Source organism: Sus scrofa, chromosome 9 (genome assembly GCF_054392235.1).
Source record: "Sus scrofa isolate SSC_HxYL_T2T_F1_AM1 chromosome 9, Sscrofa_HxYL_maternal_Yorkshire_Landrace_v2.0, whole genome shotgun sequence".
Lineage (NCBI taxonomy): Eukaryota > Metazoa > Chordata > Mammalia > Artiodactyla > Suidae > Sus > Sus scrofa.
Window position 1 is genome coordinate 26,067,373 of NC_139391.1, and position 15,881 is coordinate 26,083,253.

General features: G+C 44.8%; 1 long non-coding RNA gene across 1 annotated transcript; it reads right to left on the reverse strand.

Moving 5' to 3' along the window:
• Positions 1-457: 457 nt before the first annotated feature.
• Positions 458-13,347, reverse strand: LOC146399797 (uncharacterized). Its single transcript, XR_014814941.1, has 4 exons — positions 11,718-13,347; positions 8,104-8,229; positions 7,303-7,390; positions 458-583 (listed from the first exon to the last, which is right to left on the reverse strand). It is a non-coding gene; the product is annotated as an uncharacterized LOC146399797 (long non-coding RNA).
• Positions 13,348-15,881: the final 2,534 nt, after the last annotated feature.

Here is a 15,881-nt window from a genome sequence, read left to right on the forward strand (position 1 = left end):
GGTGTAGGTCGCAGATGTAGCTCAGATCCTGCATTGCTGTAGCTGCGACTATGTATGGCGTAGGCCAGGAACTGTAGCTCCAATTCAACCCATAGCCTGGGAGCTTCCATATGCCATGGGTATGGCCCTAAAACGACAAAAAAGTAAAAGTAAAAAGAAATACAGGAGTTCCCGTCGTGGCGCAGTGGTTAACGAATCCGACTAGGAACCATGAGGTTTCGGGTTCGGTCCCTGCCCTTGCTCAGTGGGTTAACGATCTGGTGTTGCCGTGAGCTGTGGTGTAGGTTGCAGACGCGGCTCGGATCCTGCGTTGCTGTAGCTCTGGCATAGGCCGGTGGCTACAGCTCCGATTCAACCCCTAGCCTGGGAACCTCCATATGCCGCGGGAGCGGCCCAAGAAATAGCAACAACAACAATAAAAAAAAAAAAAAAGAAATACAATAAAATAAAATATTGAGTACCTACTGCATGTAGGACACACATCTCATTTCTTCCTTTTAGATGCCCTGTGAAGAGGTGTGATTCCTTATTTTATAGAATACTGGAACTTGGGTGATCCAGGAATTTGCCAAGGTCCTGGAGTCTGAAAATAAGAGAGCAAGACTGAAGCATAGAATTCTCTGATTCTGATTCCTGTTCTCTTTGTACCTATCACGCGCCAGACACCCTGAAGCCTGCCACAAACAGCTAAAAAATGTACTCAGGCCTCAGGGGGCTCACAATCTCAGGGGGCTCACAATCTCAACAAAGAGACATTCAAACAACTTATCACAACGCCCTGATAAGTACCATACGGAAGTGTGTCCAAAGTAGTTTGAGAGCACCAGTGAAGGAGAACTCTATCTTAAGGCCTTTGAAAACATATGACAATACTGTAGTATCTTGTTATATTGTATGTTTTTTTTTCTTTTTATGGCTGCACCTGCAGCATATGGAAGTTCCCAGGCCAGGGGTCGAATTGGAGCTGCAGCTGGGTCCTAGGCCACAGCCACGGCAACACTAGATCCGAACCGCATCTGCAACCCACACCACAGCTCAAGGCAATGCTGGATCCATAACCCACTGAGTGAGACCAGGGGTTGAACCTGCATCCTCACAGAGACAATGTCAGGTACTTAACCCACTGAGCCACAATGGGAACTCCATCTATATTGTATTTTAAAAGAACCACATAGGAAACATAGGGTTTCATGTGACTGCTTTTTATGAACAGTTGACAGGATATCTTTTTCATTAAGAGCAAATTTCCTGTATTATAATATGATGCCCTGATTAATCATTTGATGAGGAGGTTCTGGGATCCTATAGGCTAACCCATTTTATTCTGAATGTTGAAAAAAATTTTAATCATAAAAAAGGCATCAGGAGTTCCCGTCGTGGCGCAGTGGTTAACGAATCTGACTAGGAACCACGAAGTTGCGGGTTCGATCCCTGCCCATGCTCAGTGGGTTAACGATCCGGTGTTGCCGTGAGCTGTGGTGTAGGTGGCAGACGCGGCTCGGATCTGGCATGGCTGTGGCTCTGGCATAGGCTGGCAGCTACAGCTCCAATTGGACCCCTAGCCTGGGAACCTCCATATGCCACAGGAGCAGCCCAAGAAATGGCAAAAAGACCAAAAAAAAAAAAAAAAAAAAAAAGGCATCAGAGTTCCCGTTGTGGCTCAGTGGTTAGCGAATCAGACTAGGAACCATGAGGTTGCAGGTTCAATCCCTGGCCTCGCTCAGTGGTTTAAGGATCTGGTGTTGCCATGAGCTGTGGTGTAGGTTGCAGATGTGGCTCAGATCTGGCATGGCTGTGGCTCTGGCATAGGCCAGCAGCAACAGCTCCAATTAGACCCCTAGCCTGGGAACCTCCACATGCCGCGGGTGTGGACCTAAAAGGACAAAAGACAAATAAAAAAAAAAATCATAAAAAAGGCATCAAACACTTTGAATCCTACAGCCTCTGTCATATCCTAACGTGACAAAACATCTCTTCTTGTACCTTTAACTGTGCCAGTATGGAACTTTGGCAAAAGACTAAAAAGAACTTGATTCAGCTCCCCTCCCGCAGCCCCAACTCCACATTCAGATTTTTACTTAACAGTTTGTAAAATGTGAAATAGGAACTACAAACAGCCACTGAAGGTTAAGCTGCAAGAGGGCAAAAAAGTCTAAAAGCTAAATTTCACTTTAAGCCTCAAAGAGGTAGCAGGTGAAATGTCTTCAGGCCAAATCCTTCTTTCCAAATTGCACTGTGGAGGCTGAGTCAGACGCACTGAGCCCAAGGAAGTCCCACTGACGTCAGCACATACTTGGAGAACAGGCTATTAAAGCTGCAGGCAGGCAGGCAGACGGCCCTGACAGCAAAGTCATGCCCTTGGACGTGGCCTTTGAGGGTTAATGTTTCACCGTGTTTTCATAAGTGTGAGCAGCCAGCTGGCTTCAGACATAGGGTGTTGGGGATGGCCAAGTCCTGCCCTTTGGGGAGGGATATGTTTTCTGGCCTAACAGGGCACATGCCTCCACAACTTACAGTGTCCTTGAATCTCGTTTGATCCAATTAAAGATTCTCTGACCCCAGCCTTAGAAGTTAGGCTTCGGAGTTCCCGTCGTGGCGCAGTGGTTAACGAATCTGACTAGGAACCATGAGGTTGCGGGTTCGATCCCTGCCCTTGCTCAGTGGGTTAACGATCCGGCGTTGCCGTGAGCTGTGGTGTAGGTTGCAGACTCGGCTCGGATCCCGCGTTGCTGTGGCTCTGGCATAGGCCGGTGGCTACAGCTCCGATTCAACCCCTAGCCTGGGAACCTCCATATGCCGCGGGAGCGGCCCAAGAAATAGCAACAATAACAACAACAACAACCAAAAGACAAAAAAAAAAAAAAGAAGAAGCTAGGCTTGCATCATCCTTTAGATCTATTTTATTTCATCTATTTCCCAGTAGTCTATCCACTCTTGAACAAATATTTATTGAAGGTCTTTCTATGAGCAAGGGCCTGATGCATAGACATGCATGGTCCAAGCCTGCAGGAAGCTTAGAGTCTAATTGAAAGCCAGACATTAAGTCAATCGAATCAATCACACTAGGGGATGCGTCACACAGAACAGGGAGCCATAGACTCAGGAGGGAAATAATGTTCTTTAAGGGGAAATAATCAGAAAACCTGACCTAGATTGAGGAAGTAGGAGCGAGGAGGGTGAGAAAGAGATTACCAGAAAAAGGATAGGATTCAGGAAGAAATGGGAGACTGGACAGCAGAGGCAGCTCGGTGAGAGGGGAGCTGAGAGCTGGGCCGGGCCAGACCAGGCAGGACCTTCAGGACCTTCAGGACCTTCAAGGCCTGGTTCAGGATTTGGTCCTTATCCTAAGAGGAACAGATGCCTTCAAAGCTTTCTAAGATCAGATTCCTATCTGATCAGATAGGCTTTTTGGAAAGATACCCTAGCAGGTGTGTAGCAAAGGGCTGGGGAGATTGTCACCTAGTACATAGGAAGACGCTATTGTAGTGGTCCAGCCAAGACTTGAGAGTACCTTGGCCAGGGGAGGTGGTCATGAAGATGGAGAGGTGAAAAGAGATACTTCAGGCAAATGTGACCAGGCTGAAGATGGCTGGATAGAAACCTGAGGCACAAGGAGGTGTTAAGGATGGTGCTGAGGCATCTGGCTTTTGGAACTGGGAAGATGCTAGTGCCATTTAGTGAGATGGGGGCCCTATAAAAAGGACCAGATGGTGAGAGGGGAGCTCACAATTCAGTCTCAGCCACAGGAAATTTTCAGTGTCCTTAACCTAGTCAGGATGACTGTGGGAACATGGGACTGGAGGCAGAGAGGTCACAGCTAGAGACATAAACTTGGGAGTCACCAGATAGTCATGGAAGATATGAATGAAATCCTCCATGCCAGGAGAGTACATAGCATTAGAAGAGAAAAGGGCTTGGGTGTATCTTCAGGAATTCTACCATGTGGCTTAGAAGAAGTAGATGAGTATAAAAAGGCCTGAGCTGGATTTGCTGGGAAATAATTCTCTCCCTTCTGTGGGCCTCATCCAAGGTCTTTTATTACTAATTTTGTATTCTTTTAAAGAAAGCCCCCCAAGTTGAAACTGCTTCGGGCTCCACAAAATCGGGTTGTCCCTCTGGCATTCTTAGAGGCAGGAGGAAATTTAGGAAAGCAGACACCACATAAAACCAACAGAAGAAATGTCCATCGACAGATGATTGGATTCGGAAGATGTGGTATATATACACAATGGAATACTACTCAGCCATAAAAAAGGATGACATAATGCCATTTGCAGCAACATGGATGGAACTAGAGAATCTCATACTGAGTGAAATGAGCCAGAAAGACAAAGACAAATACCATATGATATCACTTATAACTGGAATCTAATATCCAGCACAAATGAACATCTCCTCAGAAAAGAAAATCATGGACTTGGAGAAGAGACTTGTGGTTGCCTGATGGGAGGGGGAGGGAGTGGGAGGGATCGGGAGCTTGGGCTTATCAGAGACAACTTAGAATAGATTTACAAAGAGATCCTGCTGAATAGCATTGAGAACTATGTCTAGATACTCATGTTGCAACAGAAGAAAGGGTGGGGGAAAAATGTAATTGTAATGTATACATGTAAGGATAACCTGACCCCCTTGCTGTACAGTGGGAAAATAAAAATAAAAAAAAAAAAACCAACAGAAGATAGTGTTTCATGTAGGAAGACTGGTTCCAAATACTAAAGGCTGCTGAGTGATTCAGTAAGATGATGGTCAGATAGGTCAGAGGGAAGGACACGAGGGAGAGCTGAGCATCCCTCCCAGGTTTCCAGCTTGTAGGTCAGGGTGGGTGGTGGCAGCAAGGCTAGGATTCAAGAAGAGGAGCAGGACTTTCCATTTGTCCTTGTTCAGTTTAAAATTTGTAGATTTAGTCCATCTCTATAGCTTATGAAAGATGTTTTCCAGTCCTGATTCTTAGTGTAATGTCTTTTCAAGATGTCTGCACTGTACTGTGTCATGGTCTCCAGTACAGTGACTAATAGAAATCAGGCCAATGATGCAATGTCATGTGTTAAAGCAGAAAAGTTATGAGAATCCTGACTGCACAATATAACATGTTCTCTGCTTATACAGAGTTGGATTATATCTAGTTGGACATTTAAGGAGCATATATTTTTATCTCACTTATTTAAGTCAGAGTTGCATGTATCTACATGGATATATCAAAATATGTTGATGTATGGACCTAGAGATTATCATACTAAGTGAAATTAGAGAAAGACAAATATCATATGATATCACTTACATGTGGAATCTAAAAAAAAAAATCATACAAAAGAACTTATTTATAAAACAGAAACAAACTCACAGATTTTGAAATCAAATTTAGGATTACCAAAGGGGAAATTGTGGGGGAGAGAAGAATAAACTGGGAGAATGGGGTTAATACATACACGCTACTATAGAGAAAATAGATCACTAGCTAGGACTTACCATCTAGCACAGGGAGGTCTACTCAGTGCTCTGTAATAACTTATGTGGGAAAAAGACCAGATATATGTATATGTATTTGTGTAACTGACTCACTTTGCTGTAAACCTGAAGCTAATACAACATTGTAAATCAACTACACCCAAATAAAATGTGTATACATATATATATATGTATATATAAAATGTTGAAACTAAACAAAAAAATCTGCAAAATAATATGTACAGTATTATATTATTTGTATGAAGTTATAAAATATGTAAAAACACCATCCACTGTTTGTGAATTCATATGTACATGGTATAAAAATATGCAAATAAATGGTAAACACCAAATTTAAGAGAGTGAGTGCCTTTGAGGGGGAGGAAAGAGAAAGGCGTTGGGAAGGGGTCCTAGAAGCCTTCAACTCTATCTATAAAAGTTATATTTAGTTTTTTAAAACATCTGAAGCAAACAGAGCAAAATGCTAAGATTTTACAAGAATGGGTACTGGAGACTTTATTTTATTATTTGCTATATACTTTTCTAGATGCTTAAAGTATTTCAAAACTTTTTAAAAGTCCGTAACCAAGTGGGAAAATAGTAAGTAATAAAAGAGAGGCATTGACGAAAGATTCTGGAAGGATAGGAGAAGAAAAAATTAATTCTAACAGGAGAATTTATATTGCTAACATCACCATCAGTAAAAACCAGTGTATCCATCTGGTTCTTATGATTCAATACACACTTATTAAACACCATCATGTTAGCTGTTAGAGGCACAGGTATACCCATGGCAGTCTGTCACATCCAATCATACAGTCTACCCTTTACAACACTGAAATGATAACCAGGTGATGCTATGTTAGGGTTCTGTAAAAGGTTTTGAGACACCCGTCTATGCCTCGGTAGGTGGGGGGAAAGCTTCACGGAGGAGGATATCGCTAAGAAATACAAACAAACTAGAAGAGAGGGGAGGGGGCAACAGGTGACAAGCAGAGGATGTATAAGGACACGGAGCTGTGAAAGTTCCAAGTGCCTGAAGATGAGCCTTGACACCATGGCTCTGCAGGGGGTGCTGAATGCCTGTCTCTTGCCAATAAATCTTCGTGGGAGGAAGGAAAGTATGCATATGGGTCTCAGCCTATGGGCAAAATGTAGCCACTGGAAGTGACTGGATATAACTAGGATTCGTGGGAAGGAAAACACTGGCCAGAGTTGTGGGGAAGTGGAGTGGGGAAGACAAGAGGCTCTTGCCTCCGTGTGGAGAAGAGACCCCCGAAGACCTGAACCAAGACTGGGCAACAGAGAGAAGAGACTCATTTGTGAGAAATGTCTGGAGTCTGGAGAATCGAATAATTGAGTAGTTGTAGGAGGAGACAAAAAGGAAAAGAAGAAAGAGGTTGAACTTTTTTTTTTTAAATTCCAGTGGGCAGGTTAAATTAACTTTATAAAGATATGCTTCACATAAAATGAAAACGTGTCCATGGTAAGCATACACTTTTGATACATTTTGACAAATGTATACACCTATGTAACCAAGACATGAAATATTTCCATCATCCTGGACTCCCCATCATGGCTCAGTGGAAACGAATCTGACTAGCATCCACGAGAATGCAGGTTCGATCTCTGGCCTCACTCAGTGGGTTAAGGATCTGGCATTGCTGTGAGCTGTGGTGTAGGTCGCAGACATGGCTCAGATCTCATGTTGCTGCGGCTGTGGTGTAGATCAGCTGCTGTAGCTCCAATACGACCCCTAGACTGGGAACCTCCACATGCCACGGGTGCGGCCTCAAAAGACAAAAAAAAGAAAAAAAAAAAAAAGAAATATTTCCATCATCCAAAGAGTTCTCTTACCTCCTCCACAGTCAGTAAACAACTCTCCCACCCTGCCAACTCAGATCACTGATTTGCTTTCAGTCCCTATAAATTACTCTTCTCTTTTCTAGAAAGAAAGAGAGAAAGAAAAGTTTGGTTGATGGAAACCCAATGTGCATCAGCTAATGAACAAAACATATCATATCCCCACAATGGAATACTATTCAGTCATAAAAAAAGAATGAAGTGTTAATTCATGCTACCAAGTGGATGAGCCTAGCCCAGTGAAGGCAGGTAGTCACAAAAGGCCAGAGACGGAATATGAAATATTCAGAATAGGCAAACCCATAGTGAGAACAAGCAGGTTAGTGCTTGCCAGGGGTTGAGGGGAAGCAGGGATGGGGACTGGCTACTTAATGGTGATGGGGTTTCCTTCCGGGGTGATGAAAATCCTCTGGACCTGGGTAGTGGTGATGTTTGCCTAACATCGTGGACATACTCAGTGCCATTAAATTGGACATTTAAAAAGTTAAAGTGATATATTTTATATGCATTTTACCATAATTTTTTGAAAGCCTTGTTCAGTGTAGGGAGACTTCATGGCTCTTTTACCATCTCCCCAAGCTGTTTCGAAGAAAACCAGTTTGGTTGGCAGCACAATGAGACAGATTAGCTCAAGAGGGTGGCCATGCTGAGGGAACGTTTTCCTGAGAATGAGGAGAGATGGGGAGCAGGAGAAAGGGCAGGGACAGGGAGCAAGAGCTGCAGAAAACTTCAGTCGGTGTCACCCACTGGCACAAATCCCTGTGCAGATCTGAAGGCTTCTTAAGGACCTGTTACCTGCTGAGTGGTCCTTGGTGCCCAGCCAAGAGAATCTCCCTGTTAGAAGGACACTGAAGTAGCAGGATGAGCAAGGGTGCATCCTTCCTGCCCTCGTTAGATGTGGAGCGTGTACTGTCACTGTTCCTAGGAGAGAGAGGAATAATTGGACAGATAATTAATAATGATCCCCCAGGACTGCCTCTCTAGCAGGTGCTTGGCTCTGGCCTCAGGAGCTTAGAAGCTAAATAACTCTTTATTATAAACTGATTTCTCAGTGAATGGGACTATTGATATAAATAATTAGAGTCAATTTACCATAATGTACACTATCAAGTGGTGCAACACTGTGTATAATTTGAAACCCAATATGATTTTTAAAAATACTTAATGTTACAGGTATTAGACTCCCCTCCAATGTCTTTACTTTTTTGATTATGTCAGACTTGGGATAATTCGAAAATCACTTTGCAATCCCAGAGGTAGGCCTTGCAGCCATCCTTCTACTGGCTTCTTTCCTCCTCCAAACATTCATGACATTCTAAGAAATCTGAGCCGTCAATGAAATCCAGTTTTTTAAAATTCTACAAATAAAATGATTGAGAGGGGTATGCATAAGAATGATCAGGGCAGTAATTAATGAGTCTCAGTCTGACCTGCCATAAAACATTTTGGCAATATCTACTAGTCAATTACATGCAAATCTCCTTGTTAGTCATTCATTCCATTTTTGAGGCCATGTAGCAGGTGCAGGAGATGCGGAAATAAATAAGATGTGATTATTACTCTCCAGGAACTGCTGGCATAGTAGAGGAAACAGACACAGAAACAAATATTCGCCCCCCAATTTAATAAATATAAGGAAAAAGCAATCAACTCAACCTGGAAGATACACATGAACACTATCTAAAACTATTGCCTTCTTGTAGCCTGAAGATAGGATCCAGCTTTCATTTATGAAGCTCCAACCCAATCCAAGATTAAAATTCATCTCTCTTCAGTGTGCTGCAGACTATCTGTTTAAAGCTACTATTTTTATTTTCTAATTTATTACTAATCTTATTGCGTTAATATTGTTGCTTTTATTGACACAGTTCAGCATCATTCCATCAATCTAAGGAATGACAACTTAAAAAGCTCAGTGGGGAGTTTCTCTTATGGCTCAGTGGTAACGAACCCAACTCGTATCTGTGAGGAGGTGGGCTCGATCCCTGGTCTTGCTCAGTAGGTTAAGGATCCATCATTGCAGTGAGCTGTGGTGTAGGTCACAGACGTGGTTTGGATCTGATGTTGTTGTGGCTGTGGCATTGGCCAGCGGCTACAGTGCCGATTTGACCCCTAGCCTGGGAACCTTCATGTGCTGTGGGTGTGGCCCTAAAAAGACAAAAAGAAAAAAAAAAAGCTTAATTGTTTTCCTAGCCAATGTCTCAGCCCTGAAGTTTATTAAAAAAGAGCTTTTGGTCCCCTGCAAGAAGATGGATGATCACATTTAGATTCCAGTTGTGGGCCTGAGTGTGTATTACTGCCCCGGGCCGTGGACTCTTTAATCAATAGAAATTAATAAGAGGCCAGAATTTCAGACATGGCTTTCCTGGGGGCTCGTGCTGCAGCACAAGAGAAAAAAAACAAGCAGGTGATCTTGCTTGCTCCCTGAGTGGGGGTGAGCTGGTTCTTTACATGAGGTGAGGGTGGGCGGATCCACGGGTGGGGCAGGAGGGGAAGCTTAGGTGGTCTGCCCACCCCCTCGGTGGTGCTGTCAGCAGGGACCACACGCAGTACTCTGCTTTTGCTCTGGGCACCTCAGGAATGGCACTTGGTTTGTGGCCTTTTGGTATCCTATTGTTCATAACTGCTCCAACTGCAAATGCACGCAGTTATTTTTAGTCCCTTATAATTTATTTGTATTTTGTTGCTCGAGGAGGCATTGGTCCAGGTGCAAGCACTGCAGCAAAGGGTCCCAGGTCACAGCCTGTCTCACATGCAGACTCCTCCATGCAGGACTTTAGACATCACGGATGGTATGTGACATTTGTTCCCAGTTGATGAACTGCCTCCTTCTGTTCCTGACCTGTCTCAGGGTAGTGCAACCTGGGGACTCTAGGTCCAGGGCACTCTTTTTTGTTTTGTTTTGTTTTTTTGTTTTTTTGCTTTTTTAGGGCCACACCCATGGCATATGGAAGCTCCCAGGCTCGGGGTCAAATCAGAGCTGGAGCTGCCAGGCTACACCACAGCCACAGCAACTTGGGATCCAAGAGAATCTGCAACCTACACCACAGCTCATGGCAATGTCAGATCCTTAACCCACTGAGCGAGGCCAGGGATCGTACCCATGTCCTCACGGATGCTAGTTGGGTTCGAAATCCACTGAGCTACAATGGGAACTCCTTGGGGCACTCTTAAGACATTGATGACTAAAACGTTGGTAGGGTGATAAGTGAGCATCACTTTCACCTCCCCCAGGCCTCTACGTTGGTATCATTGTGGAGAGGAGTCCACAGATTTTATTCTCTCCGGCTGGGGAGATGTCTCTTAAACAATGTCCAATGAAAGAATAAAAGAGGAAAAGCTGATGAAACTCTATGGTTGAAATGGACCTTAAGGTCATCTCACGTCATCTCCCTTGTTCAGTCACTGATTCAAGCATCAATATTTAGTGAGTGACAGCTGTATGAGGGCACCATGGGTGGTGATGGAGCAAAACGTACCCTATAGGTAGGCTGATCTATGGGATTTACCATCCAGCAGGGGAGAAAGATAGGAAATAAGGAAAGAAATCAATGAGGCAAGAATAGATCTCAAATCAGTGCAGGAAGTGGGGGCTGAGAGGTGACAGGCAGATTAGACAGGGTAGTTATAGCAATCAGGGCCAGGAGATTAAGGCCAGCTGTCCCCAAAGTAAGGTTTGGAACCCTGGCTGGAGGAGAGACAATAAAAATAGGCGTTTTGCTGTCCCACAACAGTTCTGCAAAAGACACAAAAAGGAAGCTGAGCCTGGAAAGAGGTACTGATCGAGTTTTCATCTCTCATAGAATTTTACAGATTAACTGGCTAATTGTGTGTCCCCCTGACCCCCGCCCAACACCAAATTCATATGCTGAAGCCCCTACACCTAGTACCTCCGAATGTCGCTGGGTTTGGAGACAGGACCGCTAAGGAGGTGACAAAGTTAAAATGAGGTCATTATCCCCTCTGACTTGTGTCCTTTCAGGACGAGGACACACAGAGACCCCAGGGAAAACGGCCGTGTGAACATACAGCAAAAAGGCACCATCTGCAAGCCAAAGGGAGAGGTCGCAGGGGAAACCAAACCTGCCAACAGCTTGATCTTGGACTTCGACCCTGCAGAACTGTGGGGAGATAAATTTCTGTTGTTTAAGCCACCCCGTCTGTGGTAGTTTCTTATGGCAACCCAAGCGGACGAATACCCTAGCCCAGGATCGCTCATACCAGACGCTTATCAATAAACAGAATCTGTGCCCCACTCCAGATTCACTAAATACAAATTCATGTGGGGAAACAGGTAGAAATCTGGATTTTAAACAAGCACCCTCTCAAAAAAAAAAAAAAAAAAATCCAATAATGGTAAAGATTTTCATCTACACTGAAGTTTGAGAACCACAAACATGAAGACTAACCTTCTCATTTTACAGATGAGAACACTGAGCTCCAAAAAGGTGAGAGGGTTGGGGAACAGGACCTGGCAGGTCCCTTAATGTAAGGTCCGGGGGGTGTGCAGCTGGGAGTCAAATCCAGGCTCAGCAGAGGCCGCCCAGCAATGCTGATCAGGCAGTTGGCAGTAGCAGCTCCGACAATCTTTCTCTGCCACTGAGATGGAGGGTGTGGGGGTGTGGTGGGTAATGAGATCAACAGAAAGCAGGGTGAGAAGGTCCTTATCTCATAGCCGTGCCCTTTGCTAACCCGGCCCCGTCACATGGACTCAGTACTTGTGTAATGAGATTCCATTACAGCTCCTCGACTCATCTTGCTGTAGCTGAAACCTATTTCTTATTTTTTTCTGCCTGGCAGAGAAAAATAACTGACCGTTATTGTTTATAATAACCTCTCCTATAATTAAAGGCGCTGGCTGAGAAATTTCCATTTTTTTCATTGACCATACAGCCACCTCCAACTGTCTCACAAAGCCCATTTCTCTACCGTCTTATCAATGAGTTTTTATAGTTTTCCAAACGCCCCCACCCATAGGAGGGGACCCCCAAACTCGCCAAAATAAACATTGAATTTATGATTGTTGAATAATTACATCAATAATGAAGAAATGAGTCTGATTTCGCCTTCCTTCTAGGCTATGTGTTTCTGTGGTTAAAAGAAAAAAAATCTATAAAAACAACAACAACAACAGAAGAACTCATGCATTTACTCACAGAAATATGTTTATGCCAAATGCTAGCATGTGAGAAAGTCCTCGGTCTTAACGTGTAATCACCAGCTTGTACTGACCCGGTCTCTCGTGACCTTATTCTGTTCTTTAGATGCCACATTCATTTTTTTAGCTTTTGATCGCCTTGTCTTTTGCCTCAATCTTGTTTTGACCACCTTTCATTATAAAGCACTTTTTCTTTCGTTTAAATAATGAGAAAGGTGTTGTCATGGGAAACCTCAGTTCTGCTATTTACTTAGCTGGAGCCGGGGCTCACAGACAGGGAAGAAGGGATCTTTGGGGACAGAAATAGACCCCGGGCACGTTAAAGTAGCTATGGAAATAAGCAAGGGCCTGAATGAAATCAGACGGGACCTAGATTTAAGAATTTACCAAAAACCCAACTGGTTCCTGTCACTCTCCTGCTCAAAGAGGTGTGTGTGTCTATACATATGTCTGTGCATATTTGCACACACATGTGTGTGGTTTCGCATGGATCTTGGCAGCATAAGTATTAAATACATGGTAGCAATTCATTATGAAGAGGAAAGGAAGGCAGAGAGGGAGGAGGGCGGGGTGAAGGAAGGAGAATATTTTTCAGGCAGGCAGGGCATATGTTCAAAAATACTGGGAAGGGAGTTCCCCTTGTGGCTCCGCGGAAAGGAATTTGCCTGGCATCCATGAGGATGCAGGTTCAATCCCTGGCCTCGCTCAGTGGATCAAGGATCTGGCGTTGCGGTGAGCTGTGGTGTAGGTTGCAGACATGCCTCGCATCCCCCGTGGCTGTGGCTGTGGTGTAGGCCAGCAGCTACAGCTCCAATTCGACCCCTAGCCTGGGAACCTCCATATGCTGTGAGTACGGGCCTAAAGAGACAAAAAAAAAAAAAACCAACAAAGATAGTAGGGAGTTTTGTTAATGGAGGAATCTAGAAGGGAGGAAATGCTGGATGAGAAGGTATTTTCATGTGCTCTGGACTGTATGAGACTTGAGGGATGCGTCCACCTAAATGCCTGACCCTTAGGATCAGGAAAGCTGGTAGGCAAAATAGTCAAACAGTCTTTCCAGCCTGGATTCTGTTTCACCAAGAGCCACCTGGCTGGATCTGTTATTTTATTTTATTGTCTTTTTTGACTTTCTATAGGGCCGCACTCACGGCATGTAGAGGTTCCCAGGCTAGGGGTCTAATCGGAGCTGTAGCTGCCAGCCTACACCACAGCCACAGCAACACCAGATCCGAGCCACATCTGCAACTTACACCACAGCTCACGGCAACATCAGATCCTTAACCCACTGAGGAAGGCCAGGGATCGAACCTGCAACCTCATGGTTCTTAGTCAGATTCATTAACCACTAAGCCACAAGAACTCCTGGATCCGTTATTTTAGCATCACATCACAGGATCCTGGTCACAGAATCTCAGGGTTGGAAAGAATTTTACAAATCATGGTATCCAGTGTTCCACCCAGATACAATAAACAGTACTATGTTAGAGGGTTGTCACGAGAATTAACGGGTTAATATTTGCAAAGCAGTTGGAATAGTGTCTGACACATGCGGCCTTTGTGAGTGTCCATGAAATGAACACCCCTTGTTGAATGCCCGCTAAGTGTGGCATCAGGAGAGATGCTATTCATATGTCCTAGGATGTAACCCTCTCCCCAGCCCTTCCTCCATTTTCTGCAAGATTAAGGGACTCGGCCAATGCACAAGTGAGTGGTGTTGCTGGGATTCCAACTCAGTTTGATTTCAAAGGCCACGCTGCTCTTACTGTGAACCAGGACATCCCAGTGCCTTGAACCAGGAGTCCTCCCTGGGACTGAACGGTTCCAAAGACAGAGAGCCCATCCTTCTGAGAGCGGCCCCCTCTATAGATGGAAACAGGATCATCTATGTTGGGGCGGTGGGATATCTTTACTTTGAACTGGAATTTTCCTCAGGTGGTTCCTTCTCATTGGGCTCCACAGAGTGAGTTTCTTGTTCTCCATGCCACAGGCCTTCAACTCCTTGAGAACAGCTAATAGGAAGGAAAACAAACCGAAGCCTGGAAATTGCTCATCAGACCAGTTTCCCTGCCCTGCGTCCGAGTGACGAACCTGTGCGTTGGGTCAAAACTGGAAGAGAAGGTTCTGAATGCCAGACCAGAGCGAACTTTCCTGTGTGCTTTCCAGAGACTCGGGCTTTCTGTGGCAGGTTAGACCCGTGGGTAAAGACTGGCGATTGCTGGTGTGGTGCAACAGGGCAGGGAGAGGGGGATCCCTGAGGAGACTGGCTCCTGCTGGTTTCATCTGCCACAAACTTCGACGAAGGCCAGCCCTCAGTGGCCCAAGAGACTACTGGTGCTGTTCTGTTGGTGTCCAGTAGAGGTCGCTTAGCTGAAACCATCGCAAAAGGGTTAACCGGAGGGCATGCCCTGCAGATGACCAGAAACTTGTTCTGGAAAGAAAGCCCTCCAAGTCTCCGCCTTCCCAGCGCCTTCATCCATCAATTCAGTCTCCAGGCCCAATACCTCCACCCCTTTAATATAGCATCCTTCACCAAGGTACTGAAGGGGATCAGAATATGCCACCCCAAATTATGCCCTTTTGGCCTAAGGAATTTTTTTCCCTTTTTTTGGGGGGGTGGGGTGTGCACTCGCAGCATATGGAAGTTCCCTGGCTAGGGGTGGAATCGGAGCTGCAGCTGCTGGCCTACACCACAGCCACAGCAACTCGGGACCCAAGCTGCATCTGTGACCTTCACCACAGCTAAAGACAACGCCAGATCCCTAACCCACTGAGCAGGGCCAGGGATCAAACCTGTGTCCTCATGGATCCTAGTCAGTTTTGTTACCGCTGAGCCACGGCGGGAACTCCACAAAGATTATTTTTGAGCTGAGGAAATTGAGAAGCAGAAAACACAGAAAGAGCCTCCCACCCACCTGCCTAAAAGCAGATAAAAAAATTTTCCTTCGTGAAGTGTTCCCCTTCCTCTGTCCCACACACCAGGAGAGAACAACCCTCTGCACTAGAGACAGAAAGTCAGCCCCGAGGTGGGTCCACACAAACCCTTGTCTTCCATTAATTTCCCCCATATATTTACCTTCCCACAATTCATTTTCCGCAAAAGCCAAACCCCCTTTCTTCTGTCTTGGCATTTTTCTACAAAGCTGTTGCCCTTTGTTAAAATGATATATAAACGCTCAGGTCTAACTGCCTCTTTGGGTCTTCATTTCTTTTCTATAAAGTTCTCTGTGGATGTAAAAATTAAAATATTAACTCAAATAAAATGTGTATGCCTCTTCTCCTATTAATCTGTCATTGGTCCATTTAATTTGCAAACTCCAGAGACATGAGAGGTTGGAGGAAGAGTTTTTCCCTCCTCTGCAGTTCAGTCTTTTATTCTGCAATCTGAGAAACTTTCAAAGCAGATGTTCTGGGGAAG